At 42.7% G+C, this 24,047-nt stretch overlaps 1 pseudogene; it reads right to left on the bottom strand.

Moving 5' to 3' along the window:
* Positions 1-24,047, bottom strand: part of LOC135519849 (F-actin-uncapping protein LRRC16A-like) — a 106,835-nt pseudogene that overhangs the window by 79,126 nt on the left and 3,662 nt on the right.

The raw sequence follows: 24,047 nt of genomic DNA on the forward strand, positions 1-24,047 counted from the left end.
CAGAACAGCAGCTTCCCTAGGGTTGTGATAACAATAGATGTAGACACAGAACAGCAGCTTCCCTAGGGCTGGGATAACAATAGATGTAGATACAGAACAGCAGCTTCCCTAGGGCTGGGATAACAATAGATGTAGATACAGAACAGCAGCTTCCCTAGGGCTGGAATAACAATAGATGTAGATACAGAACAGCAGCTTCCCTAGGGCTGGGATAACAATAGATGTAGATACAGAACAGCAGCTTCCCTAGGTTGGATAACAATAGATGTAGATACAGAACAGCAACTTCCCTAGGGCTGGAATAACAATAGATGTAGATACAGAACCAGCAGCTTCCCAGGGCTTAACAATAGATGTAGATACAGAGCAGCAGCTTCCCTAGGGCTGGAATAACAATAGATGTAGATACAGAACAGCAGCTTCCCTAGGGTTGTGATAACAATAGATGTAGATACAGAACAGCAGCTTCCCTAGGGCTGGAATAACAATAGATGTAGATACAGAGCAGCAGCTTCCCTAGGGCTGGAATAACAATAGATGTAGATACAGAACAGCAGCTTCCCTAGGGCTGGGATAACAATAGATGTAGATACAGAACAGCAACTTCCCTAGCCTGAGTTATCGCCAGGGGTTAACAGTAGTTATCAGTCTTTAGTCAGGGTAATACTTACACAGTGACCAAGCTTAGAGCAGCATTAGGGAGAGAGAACAAGACACATCAGAGATATACAGGGACCAGTAGCTAGCTATTAGAAAGAACAACAACAAGACACATCAGAGATATACAGGGACCAGTAGCTAGCTATTAGAGAGAACAACAACAAGACACATCAGAGATATACAGGGACCAGTAGCTAGCTATTAGAGAGAACAACAACAAGACACATCAGAGATATACAGGGACCAGTAGCTAGCTATTAGAGAGAACAACAACACATCAGAGATATACAGAGACCAGTAGAACAACAACACATCAGAGATATACAGGGACCAGTAGATAGCTATTAGAGAGAACAACACACATCAGAGATATACAAGGACCAGTAGCTAGCTATTAGAGAGAACAACAACACATCAGAGATATACAGGGACCAGTAGCTAGCTATTAGAGAGAACAACAACACATCAGAGATATACAGGGACCAGTAGCTAGTTATTAGAGGGAACAACAACACATCAGAGGTCTAGATATACAGGCACCAGTAGCTAGCTATTAGAGAGAACAACAACACATCAAATATACAGGGACCAGTAGTGAGCTATTAGAGAGAACAACAACACATCAGAGATATACAGGGACCAGTAGCTAGCTATTAGAGAGAACAACAACACATCAAATATACAGGGACCAGTAGCTAGCTATTAGAGAGAACAACAACACACATCAGAGATATACAGGGACCAGTAGCTAGCTATTAGAGAGAACAACAACACATCAGAGATATACAGGCACCAGTAGCTAGCTATTAGAGAGAACAACACACATCAGAGATATACAGGGACCAGTAGCTAGCTATTAGAGAGAACAACACACATCAGAGATATACAGGGACCAGTAGCTAGCTATTAGAGAGAACAACAACACACATCAGAGATATACAGGGACCAGTAGCTAGTTATTAGAGAGAACAACAACACATCAGAGATATACAGGGACCAGTAGCTAGTTATTAGAGAGAACAACAACACACATCAGAGATATACAGCGACCAGTAGCTAGTTATTAGAGAGAACAACAACACACATCAGAGATATACAGGGACCAGTAGCTAGCTATTAGAGAGAACAACAACACATCAGAGATATACAGGGACCAGTAGCTAGCTATTAGAGAGAACAACAACACACATCAGAGATATACAGGGACCAGTAGCTAGCTATTAGAGAGAACAACAACACATCAGAGATATTACAGGGACCAGTAGCTAGCTATTAGAGAGAACAACAACACACATCAGAGATATACAGGGACCAGTAGCTAGTTATTAGAGAGAACAACAACACACATCAGAGATATACAGGGACCAGTAGCTAGCTATTAGAGAGAACAACAACACACATCAGAGATATACAGGGACCAGTAGCTAGCTATTAGAGAGAAGAACAACAACACACATCAGAGATATACAGGGACCAGTAGCTAGCTATTAGAGATGAACAACAACAAGACACATCAGAGATATACAGGGACCAGTAGCTAGCTATTAGAGAGAACAACAACACACATCAGAGATATACAGGGACCAGTAGCTAGCTATTAGAGAGAACAACAACACACATCAGAGATATACAGGGACCAGTAGCTAGCTATTAGAGAGAACAACAACACATCAGAGATATACAGGGACCAGTAGCTAGCTATTAGAGAGAACAACAACACATCAGAGATATACAGGGACCAGTAACTAGCTATTAGAGAGAACAACAACACACATCAGAGATATACAGGGACCAGTAACTAGCTATTAGAGAGAACAACAACACATCAGAGACATACAGGGACCAGTAGCTAGCTATTAGAGAGCACAACACACATCAGAGATATACAGTGACCAGTAGCTAGCTATTAGAGAGAACAATCCTCTGGCTAGATCATCCACATACAATTTGACAAGAGTATTTATCCCAAATGGCACCCTATTTCCTATGTAGTGCACTACTTTTGACCAGGACCTATTGGGTTCTGGTCAGAAGTAGTGCACTACATAGGGAATAGGGTGCCATTTGGGAATCACTCAAAAACACATATAGTACTGTAGCACACAGTGAGACTGCTTCAAACCAATGGTTCATTATTACACCCACAAAGACTGAAAGGCAAGAGATAATTTAGTAGCTCAGCAGCGGTTTAAAATTTGAAATTATTTAGCTAACTGTGGTTCCTGCTGCAGTGGTATTCAATGAATCTGTGGAAAGACATCTTTAGTAGATTAGGGCATGGGGGTGAGAGAGAGAGTGTGTGTGTGTGTGTTTCTGTGCATGCGTGTGTGTGAGTGCGTGACATAATTAGCCATTTCTATTCAATCTCCTTCCTGTTCCTCTCTTCTCTCTCTCTCTCTCTCTCTCTCTTGCTTCGCCAAGTGATCCATTATATAGAGTTATAGTAGACTCATCAGGTATATTTGGAAAGGAGGAAGCTATAACAACAGACAGAGCTATGGGATGTTCACTTCAAAAACCATCAAGGCCAAAGCTAGTGCTCATTTTACAATTCTTAAACTGACGAAGAACATTCAGCGAAACGTCACATATCTGGACCAGAACATTCAGCTAAATGACACATATCTGGACCAGAACATTCAGCTAAACGTCACATATCTGGACCAGAACGTTCAGCTAAACGTCACATATCTGGACCAGAACATTCAGCTAAACGTCACATATCTGGACCAGAACATTCAGCTAAAGGACCAGAACATTCAGCTAAACGTCACATATCTGGACCAGAATATTCAGCTAAACGTCACATATCTGGACCAGAACATACAGCTAAACGTCACATATCTGGACCAGAATATTCAGCTAAACGTCACATATCTGGACCAGAACATTCAGCTAAACGTCACATATCTGGACCAGAACATTCAGCTAAACGTCACATATCTGGACCAGAACATTCAGATAAAGGACCAGAACATTCAGCTAAACGTCACATATCTGGGCCAGAACATTCAGCTAAACGTTACATATCTGGACCAGAACATTCAGCTAAACGTCACATATCTGGACCAGAACATTCAGCTAAACGTCACATATCTGGACCAGAACATTCAGCTAAATGTCACATATCTGGACCAGAACATTCAGCTAAATGTCACATATCTGGACCAGAACATTCAGCTAAACGTTACATATCTGGACCAGAACATTCAGCTAAACGTCACATATCTGGACCAGAACATTCAGCTAAACGTCACATATCTGGACCAGAACATTCAGCTAAACGTCACATATCTGGACCAGAACATTCAGCTAAACGTTACATATCTGGACCAGAACATTCAGCTAAACGTCACATATCTGGACCAGAACATTCAGCTAAATGTCACATATCTGGACCAGAACATACAGCTAAAGGACCAGAACATTCAGCTAAACGTCACATATCTGGACCAGAACATTCAGCTAAACGTCACATATCTGGACCAGAACATACAGCTAAACGTTACATATCTGGACCAGAACATTCAGCTAAACGTCACATATCTGGATCTGAACGTTCAGCTAAACGTCACATATCTGGACCAGAACGTTCAGCTAAACGTCACATATCTGGACCAGAACATTCAGCTAAACGTCACATATCTGGACCAGAACATTCAGCTAAAGGACCAGAACATTCAGCTAAACGTCACATATCTGGGCCAGAACATTCAGCTAAACGTCACATATCTGGACCAGAACATACAGCTAAACGTCACATATCTTGACCAGAACATTCAGCTAAACGTCACATATCTGGACCAGAACATTCAGCTAAAGGACCAGAACATTCAGATAGACGTCACATATCTGGACCAGAACATTCAGCTAAGACGTCACATATCTGTACCAGAACATTCAGCTAAAAGACACATATCTGGACCAGAACATTCAGCTAAACGTCACATATCTGGACCAGAACATACAGCTAAAGTCACATATCTGGACCAGAACATTCAGCTAAACGTCACATATCTGGACCAGAACATTCAGCTAAATGTCACATATCTGGACCAGAACATTCAGCTAAACGTTACATATCTGGACCAGAACGTTCAGCTAAGACGTCACATATCTGGACCAGAACATTCAGAAACGACATAACTGGACCAGAACATACAGCTAAAGTCACATATCTGGACCAGAACATTCAGCTAAACGTCACATATCTGGGCCAGAACAAGAGGTGGATTCTTGCTTTCAGAGATCTGCTAATGTTTTTAATGACATATTAGGACATACAGTACTATAGTGAAGAGGTCATTGACATACAGTACTATAGTGAAGAGGTCATTAACATATAGTGAAGAGAAGGTCATTAACATAGACAGTACTATAGTGAAGAGGTCATTGATGTATAGGACTATAGTGAAGAGGTCATTGATGTATAGTACTATAGTGAAGAGGTCATTAATATATAGAGTGAAATAGTCATTAACATATAGTACTATAGTGAAGAGGTCATTGATGTATAGTACATAGTGAAGAGTGAATTGATGTAGTCATTGATGTATAGTACTATAGTGAAGAGGTCATTGATGTATTAGTAGAATAGTGAAGAGGTCATTGAAAGACATAGTACTATAGTGAAGAGACAGTCATTGATGTGTAGACTATAGTGAAGAGAGTCAGAGAAAGACAGAGTGAAGAGGTCATTAACATATATTACTACAGTGAAGAGGTCATTAACATATAGTACTATAGTGAAGAGTTCATTAACATATAGTACTATAGTGAAGAGGTCATTGATGTATAGGACTATAGTGAAGAGGTCATTGATGTATAGTACTATAGTGAAGAGGTCATTAATATATAGAGTGAAATAGTCATTAACATATAGTACTATAGTGAAGAGGTCATTGATGTATAGTACTATAGTGAAGAGTTCATTGATGTATAGTACTATAGTGAAGAGGTCATTGATGTATAGTACATTGATAAAGCAACTAAAACACTTTTCCTCTGTCGTTATCTCACGCTGACTAATAAAGTTGTCTTTCATATCTATTTTCCACAACTGGAAGATCTAAGACACAGAGACCTGTAGCCTCAGTGTTCTTACCTCACAGAGCTGAGGTCTAAGACAGACAAAGACTGTAGCCTCTCTGTGTTCTTACCTCACAGCAGCTGAGGTCTAACGACACTTCCTGTAGCCTCTCTGTGTTCTTACCTCACAGCAGCTGAGGTCTAACGACACTTCCTGTAGCCTGACTGTGTTCTTACCTCACAGCAGCTGAAGTCTAACGACAGAGCCTCTCTGTGTTCTTACCTCACAGCAGCTGAGGTCTAACGACACTTCCTGTAGCCTCTCTGTGTTCTTACCTCACAGCAGCTGAGGTCTAACGACACTTCCTGTAGCCTCTCTGTGTTCTTACCTCACAGCAGCTGAGGTCTAACTTCCTGACAGAAGTGCTTAGCCTCTCTGTGTTCTTACCTCACAGCAGCTAAGGTCTAACGACACTTCCTTTAGCCTCTCTGTGGTCTTACCTCACAGCAGCTGAGGTCTAACGACACTTCCTGTAGCCTCTCTGTGTTCTTACCTCACAGCAGCTGAGGTCTAACGACACTTCCTTGATGTTGGGGTTACTGGCCAGACCGAGCAGAAGAGCTCTGCAAGGAAGACAACAATATTGTTTAATACATTTCAGGCAGACTCACTATTGGTTAGGTTTATAACAGAGACTAACAATGAAGAATACTAACATACAGGATGGAGAATCCAGTCTAGTTTATGGGATGAAGAATCCAGTCTAGTTTATGGGATGAAGAATCCAGTCTAGTTTATGGGATGAAGAATACTGTCTAGTTTATGGGATGAAGAATATAGTCTAGTTTATGGGATGAAGAATCCAGTCTAGTTCATGGGATGAAGAATCCAGTCTAGTTCATGGGATGAAGAATCCAGTCTAGTTTATGGGATGAAGAATCCAGTCTAGTTTATGGGATGAAGAATCCAGTCTAGTTTATGGGATGAAGAATCCAGTCTAGTTTATGGGATGAAGAATCCAGTCTAGTTTATGGGATGAAGAATCCAGTCTAGTTTATGGGATGAAGAATACTGTCTAGTTTATGGGATGAAGAATATAGTCTAGTTTATGGGATGAAGAATCCAGTCTAGTTTATGCGATGAAGAATCCAGTCTAGTTTATGGGATGAAGAATCCAGTCTAGTTTATGGGATGAAGAATCCAGTCTAGTTTATGGGATGAAGAATCCAGTCTAGTTTATGGGATGAAGAATCCAGTCTAGTTTATGGGATGAAGAATCCAGTCTAGTTTATGGGATGAAGAATCCAGTCTAGTTTATGGGATGAAGAATATAGTCTAGTTTATGGGATGAAGAATCCAGTCTAGTTTATGGGATGAAGAATCCAGTCTAGTTTATGGGATGAAGAATCCAGTCTAGTTTATGGGATGAAGAATCCAGTCTAGTTTATGGGATGAAGAATCCAGTCTAGTTTATGGGATGAAGAAACAGTAGTTCATGAGATGCTGAGAGAGTGATTATATGGTGTACACTGAGCGGCTACAAAACATTAGGAACACCTGCTCTTTCCCTGACATAGACTGACATTATTAGGTGAATCCAGGTGAAAGTCACGTGTTAAATCCACTGCAGTCAGAGTAAACGATAGGATGAAACAGGTCAGAGAAGGTTGTATAAGAGTGAGATAATTGAGACCTGGATTGTTTGTCACATGGGATGAAACCCAGTAGAGACCTGCAGGGGGTGGTGGCATTGTTTATGTATTCAGAGGTGAATGGGCAAGACAAGAGCTTAAAGTGCCTTTGAACAGGGAGTGGTCATAGGTGCCAGACGTATCCAAGAACCAGTAGCAATATGCTGGGTTTTTCACGCTCAACAGTTTCCCGTGTGTATAGAATGGTCCACCACCCAAAGGACATCCAGCCAACTTGACACGACTGTGGGAAGCATTAGAGTCAACATGGGAAACCAGCATCCCTGATATGGCATTTTTGACACCTTGTAGTCCATGCCTGATTATGGTGTAGGATGTTCTGATATGGTTACAGGCATTAATGGTGTATAGAAACCCAGTGCAACTCAATATTAGGAAGGTGTTCCTAATGTTTTGTACACTCAGTGTCGCTCTATTTCCTATTAGGAAAAATATTATTATGGTGGGGGTAGCGTAAGATATGAAGAGACACAGAGAGTGTGAGAAAGAGAGAAAAGAAGGAGATGAGAGAGAGGGAAAGTGAGAAGGAGGGACAGAAGAGATTGAGACAGAGGGAGGAGAGAAAGATGGAGACAGAGAGAGACAGAGACAGAGGAGAGAAAGACAGAGAGAGGAGAGAAAGACAGAGAGGAGAGAAAGACAGAGAGAGGAGAGAAAGACAGAGAGATATGGAAAGACAGAGAGGAGAGAAAGAGAGACAGAGAAACCCAGTAGAAAGAGAGAGACAGAGAGACAGAGAGGAGAGAATTATGAGACAGAGAGAGTAGAGAGATGGAAACAGAAAGACAGAGAGAGAGGAGAGAAAGACAGAGACAGAGGAGAGAAAGGCAGAGACAGAGAAAGACAGAGACAGAGACAGAGAAAGACAGAGACAGGTACAGAGAAAGACAGAGACAGAGAAAGAGAGACAGAGAAAGACAGAGACAGAGAAAGACAGAGAGAGAGAAAGACAGAGACAGAGAAAGACAGTCTTCGAGAGAAGAGAGAAAGACAGAGACAGAGAAAGACAGAGACAGAGGAGAGAATTAGACAGAGAAGAGAAGTAGACAGAGACAGAGATTATTATGACAGAGACAGAAACCCAGAGACAGAGAAAGACAGAGACAGAGGAGAGAAAGACAGAGAGATATGAAAGACAGAGACAGAGAAATGGTGACAGAGAAAGACAGAGACAGATAAGACAGAGACAGAGAAAGACAGAGACAGAGGAGTATAGAAAGACAGAGGAGAGAAAGACAGAGACAGACAGAGACAGAGAAAGACAGAGACAGAGGGAGCATGGTTAGTCTGCTCACTTCAAGGCCTCTGGAGGGAGTTTGGTTCCTGAAAGGTTGATGTAGCTGAGGGCAACGGCGCTGCTGAAGAAGTGCTTGAAGGATGGAGGCACATCTTTGCCTTTCCTGGAGACAAACAGAAGAGAGGATAGTAAGCCCAGGCAAGAGACGATACCTGAGAGGCCATAGTATAGTAGCCTTGTGAACCACAGTTGAACGCTGCTCTCCCATTTCGTTTCACTTGCAGTGAAACAGAATGTGACAAATCAGGATGTGTTGAACGAGGCCAATAGTGTAGTATACAGGAATACTGTCACAGCTAGGAGATGTTAGGCGAGAAACCCAGTAGCCCTGGCATGGACACAGTCTTCATTATTATGGTGTATAGAAACCCAGTAGCCCTGATATGGCTACAGTCTTCATTATTATGGTGTATAGAAACAAAGTAGCCCTGGTATGGACACCGTCTTCATTATTATGGTGTATAGAAACCCAGTAGCCCTGATGTGGCTACAGTCTTCATTATTATGGTGTATAGAAACAAAGTAGCCCTGGTATGGACACCGTCTTCATTATTATGGTATATAGAAACCCAGTAGCCCTGATATGGAAACAGTCTTCATTATTATGGTATATAGAAACCCAGTAGCCCTGATATGGCTACAGTCTTCATTATTATGGTGTATAGAAACCCAGTAGCCCTGATATGGACACAGTCTTCATTATTATGGTGTATAGAAACCCAGTAGCCCTGATATCGACACAGTCTTCATTATTATGGTGTATAGAAACCCAGTAGCCCTGATATGGTTACAGTCTTCATTATTATGGTGTATAGAAACTCAGTAGCCCTGATATGGACACAGTCTTCATTATTATGGTGTATAGAAACCCAGTAGCCCTGATATGGCTACATTATTATGGTGTCCTGTGTGGCTCAGTCGGTAGAGCATGGCGCTTGCAACGCCAAGCGTCGTGGGTTCGATTCCCGCTGGGACCACCCATATGTAAAAGTAGTGGCCCCAGCCGACTTGTAAGTCGCTTTGGACAAAAGCGTCTGCTAAATGGGATATATTATTATATTATTATTATTGTGTATAGAAACCCAGTAGCCCTGATATGGCTACATTATTATGGTGTATAGAAACCCAGTAGCCCTGATATGGCTACATTATTATGGTGTATAGAAACCCAGTAGCCCTGATATGGCTACATTATTATGGTGTATAGAAACCCATTAGCCCTGATATGGACACAGTCTTCATTATTATGGTGTATAGAAACCCAGTAGCCCTGATATGGCTACATTATTATGGTGTATAGAAACCCAGTAGCCCTGATATGGCTACATTATTATGGTGTATAGAAACCCAGTAGCCCTGATATGGCTACATTATTATGGTGTATAGAAACCCAGTAGCCCTGATATGGTTACAGTCTTCATTATTATGGTGTATAGAAACCCAGTAGCCCTGATATGGCTACAGTCTTCATTATTATGGTGTATAGAAACCCAGTAGCCCTGATATGGTTACAGTCTTCATTATTATGGTGTATAGAAACCCAGTAGCCCTGATATGGTTACAGTCTTCATTATTATGGTGTATAGAAACCCAGTAGCCCTGATATGGCTACAGTCTTCATTATTATGGTGTATAGAAACCCAGTAGCCCTGGTATGGTTACAGTCTGACGGGGTAATGATGTGAGAGACTGTGATGGGGTAATGATGTGAGAGACTGTGATGGGGTAATGATGTGAGAGACTGTGATGGGGTAATGATGTGAGACACTGTGATGGGGTAATGATGTGAGAGACTGTGACGGGGTAATGATGTGAGAGACTGTGATGGGGTAATGATGTGAGAGACTGTGATGGGGTAATGATGTGAGAGACTGTGACGGGGTAATGATGTGAGAGACTGTGATGGGGTAATGATGTGAGAGACTGATGGGATAATGATGTGAGAGACTGTGATGGGGTAATGATGTGAGAGACTGATGGGATAATGATGTGAGAGACTGATGGGGTAATGATGTGAGAGACTGTGATGGGGTAATGATGTGAGAGACTGACGGGGTAATGATGTGAGAGACTGTGACGGGGTAATGATGTGAGAGACTGTGACGGGGTAATGATGTGAGAGACTGTGACGGGGTAATGATGTGAGAGACTGTGATGGGGTAATGATGTGAGAGACTGTGACGGGGTAATGATGTGAGAGACTGTGATGGGGTAATGATGTGAGAGACTGTGATGGGGTAATGATGTGAGAGACTGTGACGGGGTAATGATGTGAGAGACTGTGATGGGGTAATGATGTGAGAGACTGATGGGATAATGATGTGGGTGATGGGGTAATGATGTGAGAGACTGTGATGGGGTAATGATGTGAGAGACTGATGGGGTAATGATGTGAGAGACTGTGATGGGGTAATGATGTGAGAGACTGTGATGGGGTAATGATGTGAGAGACTGTGATGGGGTAATGATGTGAGAGACTGTGATGGGGTAATGATGTGAGAGACTGTGATGGGGTAATGATGTGAGAGACTGTGATGGGGTAATGATGTGAGAGACTGTGACTAATGATGTGAGAGACTGTGATGGGGTAATGATGTGAGAGACTGTGACGGGGTAATGACGTGAGAGACTGTGATGGGGTAATGATGTGAGAGACTGTGATGGGGTAATGATGTGAGAGACTGATGGGGTAATGATGTGAGAGACTGATGGGGTAATGATGTGAGAGACTGTGATGGGGTAATGATGTGAGAGACTGTGATGGGGTAATGATGTGAGAGACTGTGATGGGGTAATGATGTGAGACACTGATGATGGGGGGGTAATGATGTGAGAGACTGTGATGGGGTAATGATGTGAGAGACTGTGATGGGGTAATGATGTGAGGAGAGACTGTGATGGGGTAATGATGTGAGAGACTGTGATGGGGTAATGATGTGAGAGACTGTGATGGGGTAATGATGTGAGAGACTGTGATGGGGTAATGATGTGAGAGACTGTGATGGGGTAATGATGTGAGAGACTGTGATGGGGTAATGATGTGAGAGACTGTGATGGGGTAATGATGTGAGAGACTGTGATGGGGTAATGATGTGAGAGACTGTGATGGGGTAATGATGTGAGAGACTGTGAGAGACTGGGGTAATGATGTGAGAGACTGTGACGGGGTAATGATGTGAGAGAGACTGTGATGGGGTAATGATGTGAGAGACTGTGATGGGGTAATGATGTGAGAGACTGTGACGGGGTAATGATGTGAGAGACTGATGGGGTAATGATGTGAGAGACTGTGACGGGGTAATGATGTGAGAGACTGTGATGACGGGGTAATGATGTGAGAATGATGTGAGAGACTGTGATGGGGTAATGATGTGAGAGACTGATGGGGTAATGATGTGAGAGACTGTGATGGGGTAATGATGTGAGAGACTGTGATGGGGTAATGATGTGAGAGACTGACGGGGTAATGATGTGAGAGACTGTGATGGGGTAATGATGTGAGAGACTGTGATGGGGTAATGATGTGAGAGACTGTGATGGGGTAATGATGTGAGAGACTGTGATGGGGTAATGATGTGAGAGACTGTGACGGGGTAATGATGTGAGAGACTGTGATGGGGTAATGATGTGAGAGACTGTGATGGGGTAATGATGTGAGAGACAGTGATGGGGTAATGATGTGAGAGACTGTGATGGGGGTAATGATGTGAGAGACTGTGATGGGGTAATGATGTGAGAGACTGTGATGGGTAATGATGTGAGAGACTGTGATGGGGTAATGATGTGAGAGACTGTGACGGGGTAATGATGTGAGAGACTGTGATGGGGTAATGATGTGAGAGACTGTGATGGGGTAATGATGTGAGAGACTGTGATGGGGTAATGATGTGAGAGACTGTGATGGGGTAATGATGTGAGAGACTGTGATGGGTAATGATGTGAGAGACTGTGATGGGGTAATGATGTGAGAGACTGTGACGGGGTAATGATGTGAGAGACTGTGATGGGGTAATGATGTGAGAGACTGTGATGGGGTAATGATGTGAGAGACTGTGATGGGGTAATGATGTGAGAGACTGTGACGGGGTAGTGATGTGAGAGACTGTGATGGGGTAATGATGTGAGAGACTGTGATGGGGTAATGATGTGAGAGACTGTGATGGGGTAATGATGTGAGAGACTGTGATGGGTAATGATGTGAGAGGCTGTGATGGGGTAATGATGTGAGACACTGTGACGGGGTAATGATGTGAGAGACTGTGATGGGGTAATGATGTGAGAGACTGTGATGGGGTAATGATGTGAGAGACTGTGACGGGGTAATGATGTGAGATGAGAGACTGTGATGGGGTAATGATGTGAGAGACTGTGATGGGGTAATGATGTGAGAGACTGTGACGGGGTAATGATGTGAGAGACTGTGATGGGGTAATGATGTGAGAGACTGACAGGGTAATGATGTGAGAGACTGTGATGGGGTAATGATGTGAGAGACTGACAGGGTAATGATGTGAGAGACTGTGAACATCTAATGATGTGAGAGACTGTGATGGGGTAATGATGTGAGAGACTGTGACGGGGTAATGATGTGAGAACTGTGAACGGGGTAATGATGTGAGAGAGACTGATGATGGAACAGGGTAATGATGTGAGAGACTGACAGGGTAATGATGTGAGAGACTGTGATGGGGTAATGATGTGAGAGACTGACAGGGTAATGATGTGAGAGACTGTGATGGGGTAATGATGTGAGAGACTGTGATGGGGTAATGATGTGAGAGACTGTGATGGGGTACTGAGAATGATCTGCAGAGACTGTGATGATGTAGAGACACTGAGAACAGAACACTGGAATGAACACTGAGAATAGAACACTGAGAACAGGAGAACATAACACTGATGAAGAGACACTGTGAATGGGAACAGAAACTGACAGATGAGAACAGAACACTGAGAACAGAACACTGAGAACAGAACATCTGAGAACAGAACACTGAGAACAGAACACTAGAACAGAACCACTAACACTGAGAACAATCACTGAGAACAGAACTGCAAACACCGAGAACAGAACACCGAGAACAGAACACCGAGAACAGAACTACAAACTGAGAATAGAACACTGAGAACAGAACACTGAGAACATAACTGAGAACAGAACACTGAGAACATAACACTGAGAACATAACACTGTGAGAACATTTGAACAAATAGAACATAACACTGAGAACATAACACTGAGAACAGAACACTAGAACACTGAGAACAGAACACTGAGAACAGAACACTGAGAACAGAACACTGAGAACAGAACACCGAGAACAGAACACCGAGAACAGAACACCGAGAACAGAACACTGAGAACAGAACACTGAGAACAGAACACTGAGAACACTGAGAACATAACACTAGAACACACTGAGAACAGAGAACATAACACTGAGAACATAACACTGAGAACATAACACTGAGAATAGAACACTGAGAACAGAACACTGAGAACAGAACACTGAGAACAGAACACCGAGAACAGAGAACATAACACTGAGAACATAACACCGAGAACAGAACACCGAGAACAGAACACCGAGAACAGAACACCGAGAATAGAACACTGAGAATAGAACACTGAAAAATGGTTCTAACATGCACTGCACATCATTAGTGATGTCCGATATGTTAGGCTGACATTACATTCAGCAGAGCAGAGTCAGAGTTTTACTGTGCTGCCTGACCTCAGTGACCTCCTAAAGAGTGATGCATCAGGGGTCAAATGTCAGGGGTCAAATGTCAGCTGTCGGATGGCCATCATCATGTAGCCCAAGGAATTGACTCTTCTCCTCCTGTAATTTGGAGATTGAAAATTGCTCACAGGACTATTCTAACCAAAGTTGACTGTTTCCTTAACTTTGGAAGTATATATATATATTCAGGTTAATTCAAGGAACTGACTGGCTAAGCAACCATGCAAAATGTTCAATCTCTTCCCCTGTCTGTGAGAGCAGAGCGGTGGGCCTTTCAGTTTAGGGAGCTGTGAAGTGGATAGAAATCTCAGTGTCGAGTTCCAAGGGTGTGAAAAGAGCTCTGTCCCAGGATCAGCTTGTGAATGTATGAGAGACAGGAAGAGAGGTGAAAACTGTAGGGGAGGGAGAAACTGTAGGTGAGAGAGAGAGAGAGAGAGAGAGAGAGAGAGAGAGAGAGAGAGAGAGATAGAGAGAGACAGAGAGATAGAGAGAGAGAGAGAGAGAAAACTGCAGGGGAGGCAGAAACAGGATAAGCAGATTGTTGGTGTGTGTGAGAGAGTGTGTGTGTGTACACCTTGTTTATTTGTGTGTGTGTACACACCCTAGGGCTGGGTGAGTGACAGAGGAGGGAGGAATAATTTATTTATATATTTTTAAACTCTTATTTTAACCGGTTAATTTGACTGAGAACACATTTACAGCAACGACCTGGGGAATAGTTACAGAGGAGAGGAGATGAATGAGCCAATTGTAAACTGGGGATTATTAGGTGACCATGATGGTATGAAGGCCAGATTGGGAATTTATTCAGGACACCTGGGTTAACACCCCGACTCTTACAATAAGTGCCATGGGATCTTTAGTGACCACAGAGAGTCAGGACACCTGTTTAACGTCCCATCCGAAAGACAGCACCCTACACAGGGCAATGTCCCCAATCACTGCCCTGGGGTGATGGGATATATATTTATTTTTTTAGACCAGAGGAAAGAGTGCCTCCTACTGACCCTCCAACACCACTTCCAGCAGCATCTAGTCTCCCATCCAGGGACTGACCAGGACCAACCCTGCTTAGCTTCAGAAGCAAGCCAGCAGTGGTATGCAGGGTGGTATGCTGCTGGCATGGGATAGAGGGAGGAGAGGGATGGATAGCTGTTTTGTTAAGGCATTAAAAACTGTTACTCCATAATGCCTGCATTCAGATCATTCTCTTCCTGCTACACAAATCAGGAAGTTGAACCAATCCTTATTGGATGACGTAAGGTTCCTTGATAACAGTCATCGCTGTTAGGGACACCTCTGATTGGCTGATCAGGGTTGTAACCACTCCTGGTTACCTGTAAACCCTGCCTTTGACTCACATGATGAGGGTAAAGTGCAGGTCAGAGGGTAAAGTGCAGGTCAGAGGGTAAAGTGCAGGTCAGAGGGTAAAGCTGAGTACAGGTCAGTACTGTAACATTCATCTCTCTGGTGTTCATCACTGTTGGATCCACAACATTTTGAATTGACATGGTAAGAGAGAGAGAGAGATTAGGAGGACGTATCATGATCAGAACTGTCATCTCCGTGTGTAGCTTCACTGTTGGGTGGATATTGTGGACGTAGGACTGTATTTCAGTGGATTACTTTAGGTAGAAGAGAGGAGTCAGAGAGCTTCAGCTGGGTCTGAGGTAGAAGAGAGGAGTCAGAGAGCTTCAGCTGGGTCTGAGGTAGAAGAGAGGAGTCAGAGAGCTTCAGCTGGGTCTGAGGTAGAAGAGAAGGAATCAGTGAGTTTTTAGGAGAAGATGTCCTATGATTGAACCTCAGCTGGGTCTGAGGTAGAAGAGAGGAGTCAGAGAGCTTCAGCTGGGTCTGAGGTAGAAGAGAGGAGTCAGAGAGCTTCAGCTGGGTCTGAGGTAGAAGAGAGGAGTCAGAGAGCTTCAGCTGGGTCTGAGGTAGAAGAGAGGAGTCAGAGAGCTTCAGCTGGGTCTGAGGTAGAAGAGATGAGTCAGAGAGCTTCAGCTGGGTCTGAGGTAGAAGAGAGGAGTCAGAGAGCTTCAGCTGGGTCTGAGGTAGAAGAGAGGAGTCAGAGAGCTTCAGCTGGGTCTGAGGTAGAAGAGATGAGTCAGAGAGCTTCAGCTGGGTCTGAGGTAGAAGAGAGGAGTCAGAGAGCTTCAGCTGGGTCTGAGGTAGAAGAGAGGAGTCAGAGAGCTTCAGCTGGGTCTGAGGTAGAAGAGAGGAGTCAGAGAGCTTCAGCTGGGTCTGAGGTAGAAGAGAGGAGTCAGAGAGCTTCAGCTGGGTCTGAGGTAGAAGAGAGGAGTTCAGCTGGGTCTGAGAGCTTCAGCTGGGTCGGAGGTAGAAGAGAGGAGTCAGAGTTTCAGCTGGGTCTGAGGTAGAAGAGAGGAGTCAGAGAGCTTCAGCTGGGTCTGAGGTAGAAGAGAGGAGTCAGAGTTTCAGCTGGGTCTGAGGTAGAAGAGTCAGAGAGCTTCAGCTGGCTCTGAGGTAGAAGAGAGGAGTCAGAGAGCTTCAGCTGGGTCTGAGGTAGAAGAGAGGAGACAGAGAGCTTCAGCTGGGTCTGAGGTAGAAGAGAGGAGTCAGAGAGCTTCAGCTGGTTCTGAGGTAGAAGAGAGGAGTCAGAGAGCTTCAGCTGGGTCTGAGGTAGAAGAGTCCAGCATGTCAGATGAGCTTCAGCTGGGTCTGAGGTAGAAGGATGTCTGTGTCCCTGTAGATGAGTCAGAGAGCTTCAGCTGGGTCTGAGGTAGAAGAGAGATGAGTCAGAGAGCTTCAGCTGGGTCTGAGGTAGAAGGATGGTGTCAGATGAGCTGTCAGCTGGGTCTGAGTCCCTGTAAAAGATGAGTCTGTCAGGAGCTGTGGGTCCCTGGTGCTCTGCAGTCTGTCCAGGATGAGTGTCCCTGTAAACTCAATGTCTCTTCTGTCTGTCCAGGATAAACAGCCCATCTGTGTGGTGTGTCAGTCCTCAAAGAAACATAGAAACATAGTCTGTGTCCCTGTAGATGAGTCTGTCCAGGCTGTCTGTGTCCCTGTAGATGAGTCTGTCCAGGATGTCTGTGTCCCTGTAGATGAGTCTGTCCAGGATGTCTGTGTCCCTGTAGATGAGTCTGTCCAGGATTATAAGGAGGACCTCCAGACTGTCCTGAAGCCCTTAAAGGAGAAGCTGAAGGCCTTTAAGAAAGTTTAACCTTTAATGAAACATCAGGGCACATGAAGAGTCAGGTCCAGCACACAGACAAAAGAGTTTGAGAAGCTTCACCAGTTTCTACGAGATGAAGAGGCAGCCAGGATAGCTGCACTGAGGGAGGAAGAGGATGCCAGGCTAGCTGCACTGAGGGAGGAAGATGAGCAGAAGAGTCAGATTGATGAAGAAGATTGAAGAGATAAGCAGAAAGACATCATCACTTTCAGACTCAATCAAAGCCATAGAGGAGGAGCTGAAAGATGAAGACATCAGGACCACAAAGGAAAGATCCCAGTACACACTGCTGGATCCACAGCTGGTCTCAGGAGCTCTGATAGACGAGGCCAAACACCTGGGCAACCTGCAGTTCAGAGTCTGGGAGAAGATGCAGGGGATGCTCACATACACTCCTGTGATTCTGAACCCCAACACTGCTTCCCCCTGGCTCTCTCTGACTGATGATCTGACCACTGAGATACACAGGCACTAAACAGCAGCTCCCTGACAACCCAGAGAGATGAATGAAGTATATAGATGTTCTGGGATCTGAGGGTTCAGCTCAGGGAAACACAGCTGGGAAGTGGAGGGTGGGGGACCACAGTCACTGTGAGAGAGTGTGGTCTGTGGCTAAAGAGGGTGTGGCTCTAAAGAGTCCCTTGACAGGAAGGGGAAGGGGTGTGCATCACCACAGGATGGAATCTGTTGTATAGAGCAGCAGAATGGTACCATTAAAGAAGGAGGAAGTGACATCATCAGTCTGAAGAGGACATCCCAGAGGATCAGAGTGCAGCTGAACTACGACAGGGAGGGGAAGGTGTCCTTCTACGACCCCAAAGACACACTAATCTCCACTTATAAAGACACATTTACTGAGAGACTGTTTCCATACCTTGGTATGGGAGAGGCTGCTGATGACAACAACCCTGATATACACATCTGCCAATCAAAGGTGTCTCTGACAGTGATGTCATCCCAGTAAGGTGTGCGTATGTGTACGCGTACGAGCGTGCCTGTATGTGGGTGAAATGTGTCAGTTTCAGTGGACATTATCAGGAGATATTCTTTAAACAATACAAAACATATCCATACAAACGACCCCCCCCCCTAGACCCCCCTGCTCACCCCCCACCCCTCCACCTTCAGACTGCCCTGCAAACTTGACTCAAATACGATTCCCTCAAGATTGTTCTGATGTCCAAAAGATTTCACATCAAAATTTTGTGATATAAAACGTTTAAGTTGCATGTATTTGAAAATATCTACATTGATCAATCGAAAAATTGATTTTTTAATTTCCTATTACCAAATAATGTATGGTTTCCATGCCTTTAGTTTTCCATGTGTAACCAATTTATCAGTGGATTCTGAAAAGCTATCCAAGGATTGTTCCAGAAGGTTCTGTTTTTAGGGAGGGATATTGGTTCTTGTTGAATACATTTCATTTTATTTCATTTTATTCCATATTGTTATAGTGTTCCATATTGTTCTCGTGTTCCATATTGTTATTGTGTTCCATATTGTTATAGTGTTCTATATTGTTATAGTGTTCCATATTGTTATAGTGCTCTATATTGTTATAGTGCTCCATATTGTTATAGTGCTCTATATTATTAGTGTTCCATATTGTTATAGTGTTCCATATTATTAGTGTTCCATATTGTTATAGTGTTCCATATTGTTATAGTGTTCCATATTGTTATAGTGTTCCATATTGTTATAGTGTTCCATATTGTTAAAGTGTTCCATATTATTATAGTGTTCCATATTGTTATAGTGTTCTATATTGTTCTAGTGTTTCATATTGTTATAGTGTTCCATATTGTTATAGTGTTCCATATTATTATAGTGGTCCATATTGTTCTAGTGTTCCATATTGTTGTAGTGTTCTATACTGTTATGAATGTGTTGTTATGAATGTGTTGTTTGTTGACACTTATTAAGCATCCTAAGTGTGTGATATTTTTTGTAGTCTACTTAAAAGTTTGCTGTTTTTTTCCATGTACATTTTATAATCTAAGATTTCAGAGTATTCTGAAAATATTTAGGGCAGGGAAGGGGGAATTGAGTTTTCAATATTGATCAGGTATATCAGGAGGTTGTCTGCAAATAAGTTTAGTTTATACTAATGTTTACCAATACTGATGATACCTGCTACATTTGGGTCCTGTCTAATTCTTTCTGCAAGCGGTTCAATTGCCAGTGCAAACAGGAGGGGAGAGAGAGGACATCCTTGTCTTCTGCCCCATTCTAAAGCAATTTCATCATTTTTATAAAAATCATTATTTCATCTGGAAAGTTGAAAGCTTCCAAAGTTTTGAAGCGAATAGCCAATTCAAGATGGTCGAAAGCCTTTTTGAATAAATCTATATCTTTTAGCGTATTGTATTATACTGAAACATGTTCTTGTATTTGTTTAACCTCTTACACTTATGGTGGCGCTATTTCATTTTTGGAAGAAAAACGTTCCCGTTTTAAACAAGATATTTTGTCACAAAAAGATGCTCGACTATGCATATAATTGCTACTGTTCGAAAGAAAACACTCTGACGTGTCCAGAAATACAAATATCTTCTCTGTGCGTGCCCTTTAACGTGAGCTTCAGGCAAAACCAAGATGACTTGGCATCCAGGAAATGACAAGGATTTTTGAGGCTCTGTCTTTCATGATCTCCTTATATGGCTGTGAACGCAAGAGGAATGAGTCTGCCCTTTCTGTCGTTTCCCCAAGGTGTCTGCAGCATTGTGACGTATTTGTAGGCAGATCGTTGGAAGATTGACCATAAGAGACCACATTTACCACGTGTCCGCCCGGTGTCCTGCGCCGAAATTGGTGCGCAAAAGTCACCTGCCAGTATTTTTCCATGGGGCACAGAGAGAGAAGCAAGCTTCCACGAACTGCATGTCAATGAAGAGATATGTGAAAAAACACCTTGAGGATTGATTCCAAACAACGTTTGCCATGTTTTCGATATTATGTAGTTAATCCGGAAAAAGTTTCACGTTGTAGGTGACTGCATTTTCGGTTCGTTTATAGCCAGGCGCAATGTAGAAAACGGAACGATTTCTCCTACACACAGACGCTTTCAGGAAACACTGCGCATTTGGTATGTGGCTGGGAGTCTCCTCATTGAAAACATCAGAAGCTCTTCAAAGGTAAATGATTTTATTTATTTGGTTATCTGGCTTTTGTGAAAATGTTGCGTGCTACATGCTACACAAAATGCTATGCTAGCTTTGCATACTCTTACACAAATTAGTCAATTTCTATGGTTCAAAAGCATATTTTGAAAATCTGAGATGACAGTGTTGTTAAGAAAAGGCTAAGCTTGAGAGCAAACGCATTATTTTAATTTTATTTGCGATTTTCAGAAATCGTTAACGATGCGTTATGCTAATGAGCCTGAGGCTTAGTCACAATCCCGGATCCGGGATGGGGAGTTTCAAGAGGTTAAAAGTGTCTATTTCAAAATAAATGTTTGATTGATATGTATCTAGTCTGGTAAAACTTTTCCCATTCTATTGCTTTATCACTTTTAAGAATCAATTGTTTATATTAATCTAATCATCCAGGGTCAATCGTGGTTGTTATTCTTACAAGAGTGTGCTACATTGGGAACATTTAAAGTTAGAAGTAAAATGATTTGTTTCTAATGCAATTCACTTTCAAATGTGAAATACGGTATATTTATGTGATAAACCATCACACCACCTCCTCCATGCTTCACGGTGGGAACCACACATGCGGAGATCATCCGTTCACCTACTCTGCATCTCACAAAGACATGGCGGTTGGAACCAAAAATCTCAAATTTGGAATCATCATACCAAAGGACAGATTTCCACCGGTCTAATCTCTATTGCTCGTGTTTCTCGACCCAAGCAAGTCTCTTCTTCTTATTGGTGTCCTTTATTAGTGGTTTCTTTACAGCAATTTGACCATGAAGGCCTGATTCACGCAGTCTCCTCTGAACAATTGATGTTGAGATGCATCTGTTACTTGAACTCTGAAGTATTTATTTACGCTGCAATCTAATCTAATAATGATGGACTATTGTTTATCTTTGCTTATTTGAGCTGTTCTTGCCATAGCTCTATATGGTAAAATAATAAGTCTATACTATATTCTGTATACCATCCCTACCTTGTCACATCACAACTGATTGGCTCAAACGCATTAAGAAGGAAATACATTTTAACAAGGCACAATTTAAATATATTCCAGGTGACTACCTCATGAAGCTGGTTGAGAAAATACCAAGAGTGTGCAAAGCTGTCATCAAGGCAAAGGGTGGCTACTTTGAAGAATCTAAAATCTAATTTGTTTAACACTTTTTTGGTTACTACATGATTCCATATGTGTTATTTCATAATTCTTCACTATTATTCTACAATGTAGAAAATAGTTTTTAAAAATAAAGAAAAACTCTTGAATGAGTAGGTGTCCAAACGTTTGACTGGTACTGTATGTCTAGATTGAACTTTAGATAGACCTCTGAGTAGTGTTATCCATGTGCTCTGTGATGATCTGATGATGATGTGAATGGTTGGGTGTGGTGTCTCATTATGGTATGGTTGTGGTATGGGTGCAGTATGGGTGCGGTATGGGTGTGGAATGGTTGTGGTATGGTTATGGTATCGTTGTGGTATGGTTGCGGTATGGGTGTGGTATGGTTGTGGTATGGTTATGGTATCGTTGTGGTATGGTTGCGGTATGGGTGTGGTATGGTTGTGGTATGGGTGCGGTATGGTTGTGGTATGGGTGCGGTATGGTTGTGGTATGGGTGCGTTATGGTTGTGGTATGGTTGTGGTATGGGTGCGGTATGGTTGTGGTATGGGTGCGGTATGGTTGTGGTATGGGTGCGGTATGGGTGCGGTATGGTTGTGGTATCATTGTGGTATGGGTGTGGTATGGTTGTGGTATGGGTGCGGTATGGTTGCAGTATGGTTGTGGTATGCTGTCATGTTATTGTTGTTGTTTCTACAGTAATTGCCTCTCTGGGAATTGAATTGATATTATTAAAACAGAAAATGTAATCATATAAAAGTATTTGTAAAAAATTATTTGACCTTTATTTAACCAGATGGGCTAGTTGAGAAAAGTTCTCATCAGACAGCTTCTCTAATTAACAGCTATCAATACTCCTGAGTTCGGACACAGTGATAAACGACAACCGCCCACAGACTAGCTAAATAGGAATATATTCATATTTAAATACATTACAATCTGAATACAGCTGCAAAGACACAACATGGGGTCTTTGGTGGCAGCCGTACAAGAACTAACACTTTGTGACCAACTGGGCAATGTGGGGAAATGAATGAGCTACATGAGATAATGCTAGGACTGAAAGAGATGTATTATGATAAGATGATATGACCCCATGGCTGAGGCAGAGGGTCTGTGGTACTCTACTGCTGGTTGTTATATTATGGGATGTCGTGGGTCTCACCTATGTGCAAATACACTCTTGGACATGTTGAGGACAGAGAGGTTCTGGACGGAGCCCCTCAGGAGAGCAGAACACACCTGGAATACAGAGGAATTGGTTAGAACAGATATTAGCATTAGCTATTAGCATTAACAGACCTATAATACAGAGGAGTGGATTAGCACAGATACCAGCTTTAGCCAATAGCATTATCCATTAGCCATTAGCATTAACAGACCTATAATACAGAGGAGTGGATTAGCACAGATACCAGCTTTAGCCAATAGCCATTAGCATTAACAGACCTATAATACAGAGGAGTGGATTAGCACAGATACCAGCTTTAGCCAATAGCATTATCCATTAGCATTAACAGACCTATAATACAGAGGAGTGGATTAGCACAGATACCAGCTTTAGCCAATAGCCATTAGCATTAACACACCTATAATACAGAGGAGTGTATTAGCACAGATACCAGCTTTAGCCAATAGCCATTATCCATTAGCATTAACACACCTATAATACAGAGGAATGGATTAGCACAGATACCAGCTTTAGCCATTAGCCATTAGCATTAACACATCTATAATACAGAGGAGTGTATTAGCACAGATACCAGCTTTAGCCAATAGCCATTATCCATTAGCATTAACACACCTATAATACAGAGGAGTGGATGAGCACAGATACCAGCTTTAGCCATTATCCATTAGCATTAACACATCTATAATAGAGAAGAGTGGATTAGCACGGATACCAGCTTCAGCCAATAGCATTAGCCATTAGCATTAACACACCTATAATACAGAGGAATGGATGAGCACAGATACCAGCTTTAGCCATTATCCATTAGCATTAACACACCTATAATACAGAGGAGTGGATTAGCACAGATACCAGCTTTAGCCATTAGCCATTAACACGGAGGGACTTGGACGAAATGATTGAATGACATGTTCGTGTACATTTATTTTGCAATGCTCACGCACGCAACCCGG

This window comes from Oncorhynchus masou, chromosome 29, assembly GCF_036934945.1.
Source record: "Oncorhynchus masou masou isolate Uvic2021 chromosome 29, UVic_Omas_1.1, whole genome shotgun sequence".
NCBI classification, from domain to species: Eukaryota; Metazoa; Chordata; class Actinopteri; order Salmoniformes; family Salmonidae; genus Oncorhynchus; species Oncorhynchus masou.